The sequence below is a fragment of the Ixodes scapularis genome, unplaced genomic scaffold, assembly GCF_016920785.2.
Source record: "Ixodes scapularis isolate PalLabHiFi unplaced genomic scaffold, ASM1692078v2 PGA_scaffold1__304_contigs__length_218370807, whole genome shotgun sequence".
NCBI classification, from domain to species: Eukaryota; Metazoa; Arthropoda; class Arachnida; order Ixodida; family Ixodidae; genus Ixodes; species Ixodes scapularis.
This window is the reverse complement of record NW_024609846.1, coordinates 119,093,405-119,108,610: the sequence shown is the minus strand read 5'-3', so window position 1 is coordinate 119,108,610 and position 15,206 is coordinate 119,093,405. Positions and strand designations below refer to the sequence as shown.

Genomic DNA, 15,206 nt, shown 5'->3' with positions numbered 1-15,206 from the left:
GCCCCGAACGACTGTCGCGCGCGCATGCGCACTGGCGTCGCCGATACGTTCGAGAGCGAGCCGTTTGTGTGGAAACGACCTGCTTAACTCCCTTTTAATTGCGTTGATCCAACGGTAAATATCTGGCCGTCTTGGTAGCGCACAAGGAGGAGTGTTGCGGTTCAATGGATTTCCCTTAGAATTTTGATTTGGTAAACACCGTAACAAAAAAAAAAACAAAAAAAAACGATACGCCAGAGATTTGTTTCACACTTCTCCAGGCACCCTCGCACGCGCTATGAGACCGGATTTACGTATCGGGTTCTGTTGCAGCCATGTTAAAAGAGTCGCGCTTGACTGTCGTTGCGCGGTGGTTTCGATCCCAAAATTATGTCATCACGCTTTGCGAAGGCAAGACTGTAAAAATTGTCTCCTTTTATCTTCGCAATTTAACCGCGACAAAGAAGCTTTTGAATCAGTGGCGGCCCGTGCGTGTATACTTGGGCCAGACTAGGACCAGTACGCCTCTGCAAAGTCATTAACATTCCAACCCGATATCGTTTAATAACTTCTTTAAGCAGTTACCTCGTCAAGTCCGTTTATTTTTCGGACCATGGTTTTGTGTCGACGACTATAAGTAATGAGGCGTCGCCGAAGCAATTTAAGTGGAAGCTATGGAAGTTCAATTCAGAACTGCTAAATGATTAAGCCTTTTTAAAGGCTACAGAGGAAGCTTCCGAGAGTTTTTAAAGGGACACTGACAGGGTGTTTATGCTCGCCGAGGTTTTTAGTTGTACGTGACATATGAGAGCCCTACTACCCAGAACAGAATTTGCTGGTCAAAATTCGGTTTCTTTCCGCCCGATAACCGCCGGTTGAGAACTGGCCGGTTTCAGTCGCGCTCACTCTTTTTTCCGTGGTCACGGGCAGTTTTCTAAGGTTTAGACTAGGGCTGGATAATTGATCGATTAACCTTCCGATTAATCGATTAAGGCTTTAATCGCGATTAAATTGTTTAACCGGTTAATTGGTTTTTTAATCGGTACTCTAAAGAAGTGCGTTTCCAGCCAGGTGCTATGAGCAAGGTTCAATTCTCACACTCGCGAAGCGTCGGGTGTTCGAGGATATACATTACAGGTCTCGCGAGGCCAGACGAACAAGCGGGGCCCGCAATTGACCCCCGCGCGACCGCGAAACTTCACGTATTGAGGATCTATTACACATCCTGCCCAGGCAAGACAAACAAACAGAAAAACAAGCTGGGAAGCTAACAACGCCATGGTTACTTGTTCCAGTGTTCGGCACGTAAAAATGGACGAGTTCCCGAGTATGAACGGCAATCTCGCTGGAAAGGTTGGGTGTAAAGTAAACTCCAGCGGTGAAGTTTTTAACTCGAAGGAAGTCCACTGAATCATCTGCAAAAAGCTGTTTTCGTACGGTGGAAACGTAAGTTCGCTTCAGTATCGCCTACGAGCGAAGCACATATGTAGCTTCAGCAAGGACCATCCGCCAAAACGCAGACAACAATCACTGCCTTCTCGTCGACGTTCCTTTCTCTGAAGAAAGAAGAAAGCATCGCCCAACCTCCGACTTCTTGTCTTCCTGTCAAAGAATGTGGACAAACGTGTTTGTCTTCGGAGCTGGACCAAAAATATGTGTTTCTTTTTGAATCGTTGAACTATATGCAGCCTCAATTCTAAATGTCCTTTGCGCCGTGTAACAAAGAGTAAAATAACTCTTCAAAGGCAAGAAGAGTTGTTGGATTCGTTTTGATATCTTATTTATAAAATTAACGGAACCGATTAATTGTTTAATTAATCGACTAAAGGGTGGCGATTAATCGGGTTAAAATTTTTAATCGACGCCCAGCCTATAGTTTAGACACAACCACCAAATTTAATCAAAGTCGTAGGTCATCGAAGGCACGCGCACAATATCAAAAATGGAAAAGAAATATGATAGTCATTTTTTTTTGTGGCTTGTAAAAAGCTGCAATTGCGATGTTTGGGGGAAAAAAGTGTCACGGCCACGTGACTTCCGCCACCTCTCTCATCCTCTATATTCCTTCTTCCTCCCCAACCCAGTTTCGGTTTCGAGCTGTTGCGAACTCTTTTACTTTATTATAAATATACGTGAGGCTCTAGCAAAATATTGACTGGCTAGTCTTCTGACACCATAATAAATCGCCTGGGGAAAAAAATTGGGGGTGTTAGTGTCCCTTTGAAGAATCGACGGGAGGATATTTTTGAGGTATGGGAGCCACTTAATAAGAGCGCGAGGAGTCTGTTTCATTTATCTCTTTTTAGAATACAGACGGCGCGCAAGATGTGACTTAAAGGGCTGAATCGTCGACGCGTGGAGCCATCTAGCAGTCGCTAACTCAACTATTCGATAGTGCAAGTCGGCCAGCGGACTCCGTCACGTTTTTTTTTAATGAAAAAGTAGACCCCAAACTTATCGTGCAGGAAGTGTTGTGCGAGGGAACATTCCCCCCTCTCACTCTCTCTCTCTCTCTCTCTCTATATATATATATATATATATATCTTGTTTGCTGTGGATTCGAACGTCAGCGCGCGTGGCAGGGTACTGAGGCGCGCGCGGGGAAGATTTGGAAAGACGGACTCGTCGGCCACTGAGCGCTCTGCGGTTGTGCGGGCGGTACTTGTAGCTGCTCGGGGGTAGGGTGCCTGGAATTCTCTTTGCGATAGTGTGGAGATATCGGGTGTTGTTTTTTGTACCAAATGCCACTTCGAAGAAAGAAAAATAATCGAGCTGTAAAATATTCGCGTTCAACGAAGTTTCGTATTTATAAGGACACTACTCGAAGGCTTTTCTCTTTTCCCGCTGAATTTGTGTGTGTATCGGTGTGTCTTCGTGCGTGTGTGCGCGCGCGCGCGTGTGCGTGCGTTTGCGTGTGTGTGTGTGTGTCTGAAGGGGTTGTAAATATTACTCGTTTGGGCATAGACTTCATTTAGAGTAGCAGGATAACTGCCGCATGATTTTTCAGAAACGTAAAATAAAAAGGTAGGTCCCTCTTTTACTTCGTTATTTTCAGCTTGGATTTTTATCTGCAGTGCCGCACACCATCGCTTTTTCTGGATTGTACTTTGCTGCGAGCGACTGCGAGTCAGTTTTGGATTTCATATTGGTCAGTACTACATTTTATTTGGAAATTCTGGAAGGCGCACGAACGTCGGTTGGTGAAATGTCCGTGTTTGACGCAATTATATAGACTAATAATTTTTACCCCTCTGTCCCTTATCTGTTTCAACGCAGAACATCATCGGTTCTGTAGGTAACCTTAGGTGAACTCAAACTAACGGTTGTGCGGTCTTTAAATAACGTTTCTTCAAATGTGAATATATATTAAAAAAATGCGGTCTTTTTTTTTGCACTGTGAAAAGGGCGCTTTGCGCGCCGAGTTGCGATTGCGCTCTCTGTGCGCCGCGTGTGTTCAGATGGAACGTGTAAAATCGTTTCCTATCAATAGTATACGTCCACTTCGCCACTGTTCTTCAATTACTGGACACAAATGTAGTCGTTGGTAACAACCCCTTCTTCATTTCTCCAAATAAAAATAAATTTTTAACATAATTTAAAATCACCTTTTATCATTATAGTACTCATTCGAACCGCGAAGCGAGTGACAGAAGCTGTTTTATAGTGTTTAAAATGACGCACTATTTTGGTGCGGTATGGATTACCCTCGCATCATGTGGTACGTACACTGTATTTTTCGTGTATGTGTCCTGAGCCGTGTGAGCAAACTGCGAAAAACTTTCGATCGGAATGCCAAGTTTGACGCCTGCTAAGACCGCGACCCCAGCGACGACTGATTTGGTCGTGGTCAGTACGATACCAGTAAGCTGGGTCAGCTGGGTCTCGTTCCGTAGGCAGCGGCGCCACTGTTGTCCACGCTATTGTCACGCTGCTTAAGTTTAATTTCGACGAGAAGTATAACGAAAAAGTTAGGTTGAAAGCAACCCTTAATTCTTTCAAAAAAGCGAATTAAACATGGATTGTGAATTATATACTTCAACCTGCATTCTACCAACGAAGCACAGAAGCGGTCACGTGATCCTTCACGCCACGACAAAGAGCCGCCAGGTGACACCACTCTATCTTCACGGGGCCAGAGCCGTATATACAGAGTTAGGTTATTCGTTGGGAAGTACGCAAATGAGGAGACGCCATTGGCCGAAAGCGTGCTGGGCGTATTCGCGGGCGGCTTCACAATTTTTAATGTGGCCAACCAGAAGCCGGAAATAATACCCTGGTGGTGGTCGCGAGAAACAAACTTAATAAGTGCATCGGAGTAATTGTCAGTGATTGAAAATATGGTGCACGTGACGTTTCAATCACGGTCATCCGAAATCATGGTGGAAGAGTGCGACTAGCGGAACGATCGACATAATCAACACGCCAAGCGCCGAGGGCCGGGAATCTGCCGTCCGAGCACTCACATTCTGTCCGAGCAAAGCAGGGTTGAGCGGCACACTCGTTTGTTACATCTTTCTGCTTGAGCATAATCGAAACATCACGTGTATTCTATTTTTAACCATGAAGAGTTACTACATTTAACTCTTACGCGCTTATTAAAATACCAATGAATAAAACTGTTACTCGCTACCACCGTGAGGGGCTTCTTTTCGGCTTCTGGTCGGCCAACAGAGCACGTCAAGCCACCTTTCTGCATCTGCAGTGCACGCCGTGGTTCTGCCAGTGTTTCCCCCTGACCTGGCTCTGCTCGGGGCTAATATTGAGATCACGCATGACAATGAGACATGTTGGCGCCAATGCGAAATAAGCACGGTTTAATTTTATCAGCCTCTTGAGGCCTGCTGGACTCTGAATCCAGCAATCCGAGTTCAAATCTCGGTGAGACCTCTTGTTTATGAGGACATTTGAGCTGTTTGTTGCCGATGCGGATATAAAGCAAATGTCTTTCCAGTGTTCCCGTTCCGGCGTGGTCTAGTGGCTAGGATACCTGGCTTTCACCCAGGAGGCCCGGGTTCGATTCCCGGCGTCGGAAGGGCTGGGTCTCATGGTGTAACGGTTAGCACTCTGGACTCTGAATCCAGCAATCCGAGTTCAAATCTCGGTGAGACCTTTTTTTGAAATGAGACATTTCAGCTATTTGTTGCCGATGCGGATGTAAAGCAAATGTCTTTCAGGTGTTCCCGTTCCGGCGTGGTCTAGTGGCTAGGATACCTGGCTTTCACCCAGGAGGCCTGGGTTCGATTCCCGACGTCGGAAGGGCTGGGTCTCATGGTGTAACGGTTAGCACTCTGGACTCTGAATTCAGCAATCCAAGTTCAAATCTCGGTGGGACCTTTTTTTTTTTTTTTTGTGAGGACATTTGAGCTATTTGTTGCCGATGCGGATAAAAAGCAAATGTCTTTCAGGTGTTCCCGTTCCGGCGTGGTCTAGGAAAATTCTGCTTCTGGCACTCGCCGAGAACGGTCGCAGTATGGCTGGCTCCAACGGAGCTGCGACAACGGCCCCAGTTGGCCGCGGTACTTTTGCTGCGTCATCGTCTGCCGACGACTACAAGGTGGTGTTGCCACCCATCCCAATGGGTGCAACTATTTTAAATTCAGTACTTTTGCACTGCGATTTGAGAGGCCGCCCTTATCGTATTGAAGATTTCCGGCAAGAATTGAAGCGGTGCGCCGTCCTGTCCGAGATTGTGGCGCTCGGTGCTTTCCAGATGAACCATGTCTGGTTAGCCACGCTGCGAACGCCGGAAGCCAAGAAGCGGCTCATCGACTGCAAAGAGTTGAACGTGAAGGACCTGAAATGTGTTGTCATCGACCCCAGCAGCACAGAAGTTCGTCTACGCCTCCATTGGGTCCCGTATCATGTGACCGACGACGCGGTGAGCAAGTTTTTGGAACCCTACGGCAAGGTTTTAGAAGTCGCACGTGAGAAATGGCGCGTCGAGGGATTCAAGGGCATCGAGTCGACTACCCGGGTGGCGCGCATGACGCTGAAGAGCGGCGTCACGCCCGACGGAATGCCTCATCAGCTGCGGCTTCAGGGGGCGAACGTCCTTATCGTAATCCCAGGGAGGGCGCCGGTCTGCCTGCGCTGTAAGCGTGCCGGGCACATCAGGCGCGACTGCCGCGTGCCTAAGTGCTCGGTGTGCTCACGTTTCGGCCACGAGAAGGAGGAGTAGGTAAAGACCTACGCCCGAGTAACTGGTGGAGCGGCGGCGGAAGACCTTTCGCCCCTGACCATGGATGTCGACGAGGCTGAGCGTTCCGCTCAGGGACAACAAGACGAAGCTCCACCGTCTGGTGAGCCCTGCAGTCATCCTGTTGGAGCGGACGGCTCGACTGAAGTCTCGCCTGTAAAGGACAAGAAGAAGGAGGTGGCTGGTGGCTTTCCTGAACCGGACAGCGCGGCACTCCCTCCCTCGGCGACGCCAATGGAGAAGACCGTAGCCCCGCGCGAGGCCTCCCCCCCGACTTTCGAGAAGGCGCCTTCCGAAGGTCACGACACTATGGACGAAACCACCGAGTCCATCAAGCGTGGTCTCGACCAGAACCCTCCATCGACGCCGGGCATGACACCCAGGCCCAACCCTTGGATGGAGAGGACAAAGAAGGGGCGTTTCCAGCCCACGCCCACCTTAACCCCAGATGACCGGAGGCGACTCAACAGCAAGTAAGGCGGCTAACGCCTGGTTACAAAGACTGACGTCCGAAAGCCAAGGCAAGTGCTACAGCAAAACACATGATTTGTACGTTCCAACCAGCAATAACGGTCGCATCGCTAAATGTTCGAGGTTTGAGCGCCAGGAAAAAACAATACCAATTGCAGCGTTTGCTGCTTAAAGAGAAACCCGATTTCTTAGCGGTGCAAGAGACTAAAATGGCTGGGGAGGAACAGGTTGTTAGTGCGCTTAGGCCTTTTCTGCAGTCGTACGAACTGTGTGTCACCCACGCGGTTGGTTTCTCTGCCGGATGTTTTCTTTTTTTTAAAAAGTCCCTGCCCTTGTCGGAGTTAGCTGTAACCACCGACACGGAAGGGCGGTTCATCATGTGCGATTTTTCTTTAGCGTCTTTTCAGTGGCGAATTGTTTGTGTGTATGCGCCTAGTACGGTTAAAGACCGTGTTTCCTTTTTTATTGGCTTACGCCGTTTTCTAGATTGTGATAAAACGATTGTGTTGTTGGGCGATTTTAACTGCGTTGTAAGGGCAGCAGACAGAACGCCCCTGAGGCGGAGCAGTGACAAGAGTGCGCAAGTTTTAAGCGAACTGGTTGAAGACTTTGACTTGGTTGACGCCGGAACGGTGACGAACGAAACGAGCGAGATTCGTTTCACCCATTTCCAAGCGTCGTCTCATGCGCGCCTCGATAGAGTATACGTATCGGCCTCCGCGGCAGCAGTGTTAAGAAAGTATCGCGTCACACCAGTGTTTTTTTCGGATCATTGCATGATTTCGACAACGATCGGCGAAAAAGCGCCGCCGAAGGCCAAGTTTAACTGGAAGCTGTGGAAGCTTAACACAAAACTGCTTGATGATGAAAGTTTTCTTGCAGCGGTAGATAGCGTCTTCAAAACGTTTTTTTAAAACCGCAAGGGACGATATATTCGAGACGTGGGAGCTCATCAAACAGGAAGTGAAGATGCTCGCTATCGAAAGGTCGTCGATTTTAGCGTACGAGGCGCGTTGCGACGAACGTGGTTTAATCGAAGATTTGCAAGCTCTGTCAAGAGCTGAATGTGAGCGACCCGGCACAGCTCTTAAAGATTTGGAAACGGTTAAGCAACGCCTGGCGCATTTTCATCAAGAGCGTTACCGCGGAGCCATTGTTCGGGCTCGATCAGAGAAGTACTTGATGGGAGAACAGGCTACTAAACGGTCTTTGGCGGATGAGAAAAGGTTCGCGCTTCGCAACGAAATTGGCGAAATCGAGTACAACGGAGTGATTAACACGAGCCCAAGTAGTATTGAGCAGGCTTTTGTCGCACACTATAGGCAAGTTTTCGAAACCCAAGTTAAAGGAAGGCAGGACCCTATGTGTGGAAAACTTCTAGAGTCCCTGCCGCAACTAACGGAAGAGGAGAAGGAAAACCTCACAGAGCCGATCACTCTTCAAGAGGTCGAGAGAGCAATAGACGATTTGCCGAGCTCGAAAACGCCAAGACCGGACGGGCTATGCGCCGAATTTTATAAGAAATACAAAAGCGTAATCGGTCCGCTTTTTTTAGAAGTCATTTGTAAAGCATACGAAAGGAAAGTACTGCCGCCGTCTTTTTCACGTACATACACTGTGTTAATTCCCAAAAGCGATGACGTTGCGAAACTACGTCAAGTCACTGGTTTCCGCCCGATAACTCTGTGTAATGTAGATTACAAGATTTTTGCTAAAATCCTAGCGAGGAGGTTCCAGAGTGTTGCCTGCCAGCTCATTGGAGATCATCAGACCTGTGGAATACAGGGTCGATCTATTTTGACGAATGTGCACGTTGCCCGAACTGTTTTGGAGGCATGTGACGATGGCATGGGCCAAGTTGCCATGCTTCAACTGGACCTAGATAAGGCTTTCGATCGTGTTAAGCACGGTGTCCTTTTTGATGTTTTAAAGCACGTGAATGTGGGCGAGCGTATTTTGGACGGGGTTAAAATGGCGTACCAAGAGTGTACCACTAGGCTCATTGTGAACAGGGAATTGACTGAACCGATACGTGTGCGAACATCCGTAAGACAAGGTTGTCCCTTGTCGCCGTTATTATTTAACCTCTATTTGGAACTTTTTTGTTTAAGTGTTCAGAACAGTAATCAATGTCACGGATTCCGGATGGAAAATCAGGAGATAAAAGTCATGAGCTATGCAGATGATGTCGCGGTTTTTTGTAGCGATAAGCCAAGTATTAGCGCGGCTGTGAAGTTGGCAAGAGACTTCTGTAAGGCTACAGGGGCAGCCATAAATTTGAGCAAGTGCCGTGGGTTTTGGCACGGAGAGTGGGCCACGACCCCTTCGGTGTTTGAAGGGGTGTGTTGGGACCGTGTGCCGTGCACTTACCTCGGTGTGCCACTAAAATGTTACAGGCAAAGCAAATCCTATTGGTCGGGAGTCGCCGCCGACCTGGACAGACGCGCTTCCCGTTGGAAGCAGCGTGAGCTGTCCATATTTGCCAGAGCGACAGTATGTAATATTTTTCTCATTGCAAAATTATGGTACGTGATGCAGGCCATTCATTGTGCTCGCTTGAATGAGCAGAAATTTCACCGTGTTTTTGCCACGTTTATTTGGAATTCAAAGTGGGAGCCGATGAGGAGAGACAATCTTTTCCATCGGATTCGTCACGGTGGTCTCGGTCTCTCGCATTTGTTTTGCAAACAGATTGTGTCCCGATTCTTTTTTCTACGAGACCAAGAGCATCCTTTCATACGTACATTTATACAAACCAAATTGTCTCCTCATTTGCCATCTTTTCTCCTTTCGTCCCATGGCGGCGAACTTAAGAGACTAGTGGGATATCAACAGAAGGTGGTAGACGCAGTGTTATTTTTGTCTGCCCGTTTTTCTTTTGAGTATTTCTCTGCTGTTAGCAAGAAAACACTTACACGCGATTTATTGATAAGTTTGTTTCCAAACCCGTTGTATAGAACTGTAGTCTGTAGCGGGGGCCAAGATGTGCTCAAGCGAGTGAAGAATATGTGCGTTCCCCCTTCCGTTAAAACGGTCTTTTTTAAACTGCGTTCCAATACACTGCCCGTTAAGGTGTGGCTTCAAGGAAAGGGTATTGATGTTCCGTGGTCGGTAGACTGTATTTTATGTAACAAACCTGAGACCATCGAGCACGTTTTCATTTTTTGCTGGGATGCGGTATTTTTTTGGGACGTGCTCCAGCGCACGTTGAAGAAACAACTGTGCATTAGCCAATCAGTTATACGTTTCTTGAATGTGAGTAACGATGATGGCATACCTTTTGATATGATTATGTTGTTGGGTTTGTGCAGTATTTGGAGGTCGCGCATGGCGGTCCGTCATGCCGACCCTAGTGTGAAAGAAGTGCATCATTATTTTTTCAGCCTTGTTAAGCAAGTGGAAAGTGTTTTTTCAAACCGTAAAACGAAACCCGAGTGGCTAGAAATTTGTAAACCGCTCCTCGAAATGCGAGGATTTTAATATACCCTGCAATAAGTCTTGCAGAGTATTTTTTTTTTAAAGTGACATTGCCGTTTTTGCATTCCTCCTGCAATAAAGAAATAAAAAAAAAAAAAAAAAACCGGCGTGATCTAGTGGCTAGGATACCTGGCTTTCACCCAGGAGGCCCGGGTTCGATTCCCGGCGTCGGAAGGGCTGGGTCTCATGGTGTAACGGTTAGCACTCTGGACTCTGAATCCAGCAATCCGAGTTCAAATCTCGGTGAGACCTTTTTTTTATGAGACATTTGAGCTATTTGTTGCCGATGCGGATATAAAGCAAATGTCTTTCAGGTGTTCCCGTTCCGGCGTGATCTAGTGGCTAGGATACCTGGCTTTCACTCCAGGAGGCCCGGGTTCGATTCCCGGCGTCGGAAGGGCTGGGTCTCATGGTGTAACGGTTAGCACTCTGGACTCTGAATCCAGCAATCCGAGTTCAAATCTCGGTGGGACCTTTTCTTTTTTTTTGGGTGATGACATTTGAGCTATTTGTTGCCGATGCGGATAAAAAGCAAATGTCTTTCAGGTGTTCCCGTTCCGGCGTGGTCTAGTGGCTAGGATACCTGGCTTTCACCCAGGAGGCCCGGGTTCGATTCCCGGCGTCGGAAGGGCTGGGTCCTCATTGTGTAACGGTTAGCACTCTGGACTCTGAATTCAGCAATCCGAGTTCAAATCTCGGTGGGACCTTTTTTTTTTTTTTTGTGAGGACATTTGAGCTATTTGTTGCCGATGCGGATAAAAAGCAAATGTCTTTCAGGTGTCCCCGTTCCGGCGTGGTCTAGTGGCTAGGATACTTGGCTTTCACCCAGGAGGCCCGGGTTCGATTCCCGGCGTGGGAAGGGCTGGGTCTTATGGTGTAACGGTTAGCGCTCTGGAGTCTGAATCCAGCAATCCGAGTTCAAATCTCGGTGTGACCTCTTTTTTATGAGGACATTTGAGCTATTTGTTGCCGAGTCTTTCAGGTGTTCCCGTTCCGGCGTGGTCGAGTGATTCCACTTCCGGCAGCCGAAGCGATCGGACGCGGAATGTCTAGCTCCGACGGAGTGGTTTCGGCGGCCCAGCCGGGCCGCGGTATCAGGGACGTTGAAGATAAGGAATACGCTGTCATCCTGCCTTCGCTGCCCACCGGGTCACTCGTGGTAAATACGGTTTTTTTACATGCTGATGTTAAGGGACGTCCGTATCGCGCTGAAGATTTTCGCGACGCGCTGGCTCGCTTAGGACTACTCCCCGAGGTTGTCGCCCTCGGGGCGTATCGAATGAATCACGTCTGGGCCGTCACCTTCAAGACTATCGAAGGGTCCGAGAAACTACCGGTGGAGTCGGAGCTCGTCGTCAAGGGGCGGCGGTGCATCGTCGTCGACCCGGGCAACCGGGACGTATGCCTCAAGCTCCACTGGCTGCTTTTTAACGTCGGCGACGACGACGTGAGGGGCAGCCTTGGCGCCTTATGGCAAGGTCCTGGACGTCTCCAGGGAGCGGTGGCACATCGACGGCTGCCACAGCGTCAGCACCATGACGCGGACGGCGGTGCTGCGCCTGAAGGGGGGCGTGACTCCCGACGACATCCCGCACCAGCTGCGCGTCGCCGGTGAGCTCGCTCTCGTTGTCGTGCCGGGCAGGGCGCCGCTCTGCCTACGGTGTCAGCGGACGGGGCACATCCGCAAGGAGTGCCGCGTCCCCAAGTGCAACGTCTGCCGACGGTTCGGCCACGACGGCAAGCAGTGCGTAAGGACCTACGCGGCGGCCGTGGGCCCTGTGGGAGGCGAGGCGGCCTCGTAAGGGCCTCGGCGGCCTCGTCCATGAGAAGCTCGGATTTCTCCGAGCTTCTCATGGACGAGGCCGACGCCGAGGAGGCCATCGCGGGTCCGGTCAGCGGGGCGGCACCATCGCAGAGAGCGGCGGCGGCGCCCGAGAGCGGCACGGCCACGCCCGCGGTCAACGTGGCACCTGGTGCTGGGACGACGAGCCAGGCCGAGTCTTGACGTTCAGTCCGTTGAGGCGTCGAGGCCTGGAGTCAAGACAGCTGACAGATGCGACGACGCCTCCTCTGAACAACCAGGCGACGTGCCCATGGAGACTGCCATGATACCGGAGCCCGCCGCAAAGCGGACTCGGGACGACAACGGCGCTGACTTAGAGGCAGCGATCAAGGAGGAGCCGCGTGCCAAGACGGCACCTACAAGGTTGAGACGGCCCGGCGCCGTCCCGAACGTTGCTGCAGGTGTAGTCAGGGGTGCCAAGCCACCCCCATGACGGCGTAGGAAAGGCGACGGTCTCGATGGTGGCTCGAAAGTCTTGGAAGGTGTGTGACGAGTCAGAGGAGTGGGCCGCCCGACTCTAGGTAAGCGCCATACGGTCCGTCCCTTTTATTTTTAATGGCTGTTAGACTATAGAGTCTGCCCTACGAGTCGCCACGCTTAACGTAAGTGGCCTTTCAGCGAGACGCTGGCAATACCATTTGAGCCGCCTGTTTGCCGAGCATGGGCTTGACATAATCGCCGTGCAGGAGACGAAAGTCGAAAGCCATGAACAGACGGACCGTGTGGTGCGACCCTTTCAGTCTCTTTTCAATATATGCGTTTCGCACGCGATTGGTTTTTCCGGAGGTTGTTGTTTATTTATTCGCCGATCAGTATGTGTTGTTGAAACGGTTGTACATTCGTGTTCCTCTGGCCGTCTTCTGGATTGTGATTTTTCCTTTTCTAATGTTGGGTGGCGGGTTGTTTGTATTTATGCGCCAAACCAAGAAAGTGAGCGTAAAGTTTTTTTGAAAGTATCGAATCATATCTCAACTGTAATAGGGTGGTTATTTTTCTTGGCGATTTTAATTGTGTTTCCTCTCCAGAGGATAGAGCGAATCAAGTGATCTTTCGAGATTCCAGTACCTTTTCTTTGAGCGAAATTATTGCAAGAAATACATTAGAGGACGTCACTCTTTGTGCATCTAAAGAAAGGGTTCAGTGCACCCACTTTCAGGGTAATAGCCATGCGAGGCTAGACAGAGCGTATATTTCACTTGAACTTGTTCCCCTTTGCGACCACTACGAGGTGAAACACGTGTCTTTTAGCGACTATGCTTTGATATTTTTTACTCTTGGGAACAAGGAGAAATCACCGCGTTGGGAATGGGCGCTATGGAAGATGAACGGATGTCTAGTTAACGAGGAAGCTTTTATTTCTCGAGTTAAAGAATTGTTTCAAAATATAAGGGCGAATGACCAAGCAAAGTGGGGGGAAAGGTGGAATATTGTTTAAAGAGGACGTCAAAATGATCGCTATCGAGAGATGTAGCGTCATAACTCATCAGAAAAAAATTAAAGAGGGCGATTTTCGGCGCAAGTTAGACATGTTCATAGCCGAAGAAGGCAAGAAACCCGGCGAGTTCGCGAAAGAAATAAGAGATGTTAAAAGTCAAGTGGAAATGATCGATGCTGAAAAGTACAGAGGGGCTATTGTGCGGGCGCGTAGTGAAAAGTATTTGATGGGAGAAAACCCGACGAAGCGCTCGCTTAGCGACGAAAAAAGATACGCAAAACGCAACGAAATCAAAGAGAAGTTACGGCGCCACTCTAACCCGCGATAAGAATGTGATTGAAAAAGCGTTTTTAGAACATTATCGAAATCTGCTAGGGAACAGTCCTCTTTAGGTACTGGTTATAAAACGTGTTTTTTGTCATCGATGCCGCACCTGGATCAGGAGGCTTGCAAAAGCTTGGAAGTGCCAATCAGTATTGGAGAAATTGAAAAAAGCTATTGATGAATTAAGTCCCGGCAAGACGCCCGGGCCTGATGGCCTTGGGGAAGTTTTCTGTAAAACTTTTAAAAGTGAGGCAGCAGTTGCACTGCATGAGGTTTTGGCCGAGGCCTACGAATTTCACTTGTTGCCGCCCTCGTTTTTAAGGGCACACACTGTGCTCATTCCCAAGTCTGAAGATCCAGTAAAGTTTCTGTCTATCAGCGTATAGACCAATCAGTTTAACCAATGTGGATTACAAAGTTTTTATGAAAGTTCTGGCTAGACGGTTACAATCCGTGGTGCAACCGCACCAGACGTGCGGTATTAAAGGGACAATGAAATGACCTTTTTACTTTTTCCAGATAACTTTTGCATTAAACCGTCAATGTTCACTGAATGCCGAACAGCCATCCGTTTTCGTCTCGGTTTATTAACTTCTACACAAAAAATTAACGAAATATCGACTTTTTCTTTCTCTCCAACTGACCGCAAAACAAGCCGTGACGTACGCTGTTTCCGGAACCAGGAGTTCTCTCGGCAGTGGGAGAATGGGAGCGTTAGCGGCGACGAGTTGGGGTTCGCCGGTAGGTTTTACTGCGCTGATGTCACCGACGTATTTTCTGAATCGGCGCCTCTCATCGCCGCATCGCAGCTGAGCGAAATTCAATGAGATATGTTGCGCTACAGCGACAGCATGGGACTAGTCCCATACGCCGGTATGCTTGTTGGGAAGTGCAGCGAGTCTTCCGGTGTAGACTCCAGCAGTCAACCCAACTGATATTGTTGGTAAAAGGCGGCCCGTGTCAGTCGTTTGCAAAGCGACGTAGATGGAAATAAATTGCCGCAGCGTTTTTCGTGGCCTCGGAGATGCAGGAGCGAGCGGACGTTAAAAAATATACGTTTGAACTACGAGTGTCAGCAAGAACCACGTAAATACCTGTTCACACTCGGAGCGGACGCGCGCGTTTGATGGAAGTGCTGTATTCGCGCTGTTGGTAAGCGCTTCGGGACCGATCTTTTACGATTGCAACTCGATACTGACGGGACACTCGGCAAAGTAAGGTTGGACCGGCATTGCACGTATACCTCCCGGAAACTGTTATAGCTCGACAGTGACGTGCAGTCTGTCAGAATAAAAAAGGCATACCAATAACAAAGTGTGCATACCGTGTTACGAAGGTAATCCATACGGCGTTTATTTCAGCTCTATATCACACAAAACAAGAAGATAGAATCGACGAGAGTCCCTTTTCATAGAGTGTTCGTCAACACCGCCTCGGAAAACAAGGGGAAGAGATTGACCTCACCTCTTAATCTAAAATTG

At 48.9% G+C, this 15,206-nt stretch overlaps 9 non-coding genes and 1 pseudogene across 9 annotated transcripts; all 10 read left to right on the top strand.

Moving 5' to 3' along the window:
* Positions 1-4,939: 4,939 nt before the first annotated feature.
* Positions 4,940-5,011, top strand: Trnae-uuc. Its single transcript has one exon. It is a non-coding gene; the product is annotated as a tRNA-Glu (tRNA).
* A 6-nt stretch (positions 5,012-5,017) lies between these two features.
* Positions 5,018-5,089, top strand: Trnaq-cug. The gene has a single exon. It is a non-coding gene; the product is annotated as a tRNA-Gln (tRNA).
* Positions 5,090-5,163: 74 nt separating this feature from the next.
* Positions 5,164-5,235, top strand: Trnae-uuc. Its single transcript has one exon. It is a non-coding gene; the product is annotated as a tRNA-Glu (tRNA).
* Positions 5,236-5,518: 283 nt separating this feature from the next.
* LOC120851041 lies at positions 5,519-6,652 on the top strand (annotated as a pseudogene).
* Positions 6,653-10,225: 3,573 nt separating this feature from the next.
* Trnae-uuc lies at positions 10,226-10,297 on the top strand. The gene has a single exon. It is a non-coding gene; the product is annotated as a tRNA-Glu (tRNA).
* Positions 10,298-10,303: 6 nt separating this feature from the next.
* Trnaq-cug lies at positions 10,304-10,375 on the top strand. Its single transcript has one exon. It is a non-coding gene; the product is annotated as a tRNA-Gln (tRNA).
* Positions 10,376-10,447: 72 nt separating this feature from the next.
* On the top strand, positions 10,448-10,520 carry Trnae-uuc. Its single transcript has one exon. It is a non-coding gene; the product is annotated as a tRNA-Glu (tRNA).
* Positions 10,521-10,526: 6 nt separating this feature from the next.
* Trnaq-cug lies at positions 10,527-10,598 on the top strand. The gene has a single exon. It is a non-coding gene; the product is annotated as a tRNA-Gln (tRNA).
* An 81-nt stretch (positions 10,599-10,679) lies between these two features.
* Positions 10,680-10,751, top strand: Trnae-uuc. Its single transcript has one exon. It is a non-coding gene; the product is annotated as a tRNA-Glu (tRNA).
* A 159-nt stretch (positions 10,752-10,910) lies between these two features.
* Positions 10,911-10,982, top strand: Trnae-uuc. Its single transcript has one exon. It is a non-coding gene; the product is annotated as a tRNA-Glu (tRNA).
* Positions 10,983-15,206: the final 4,224 nt, after the last annotated feature.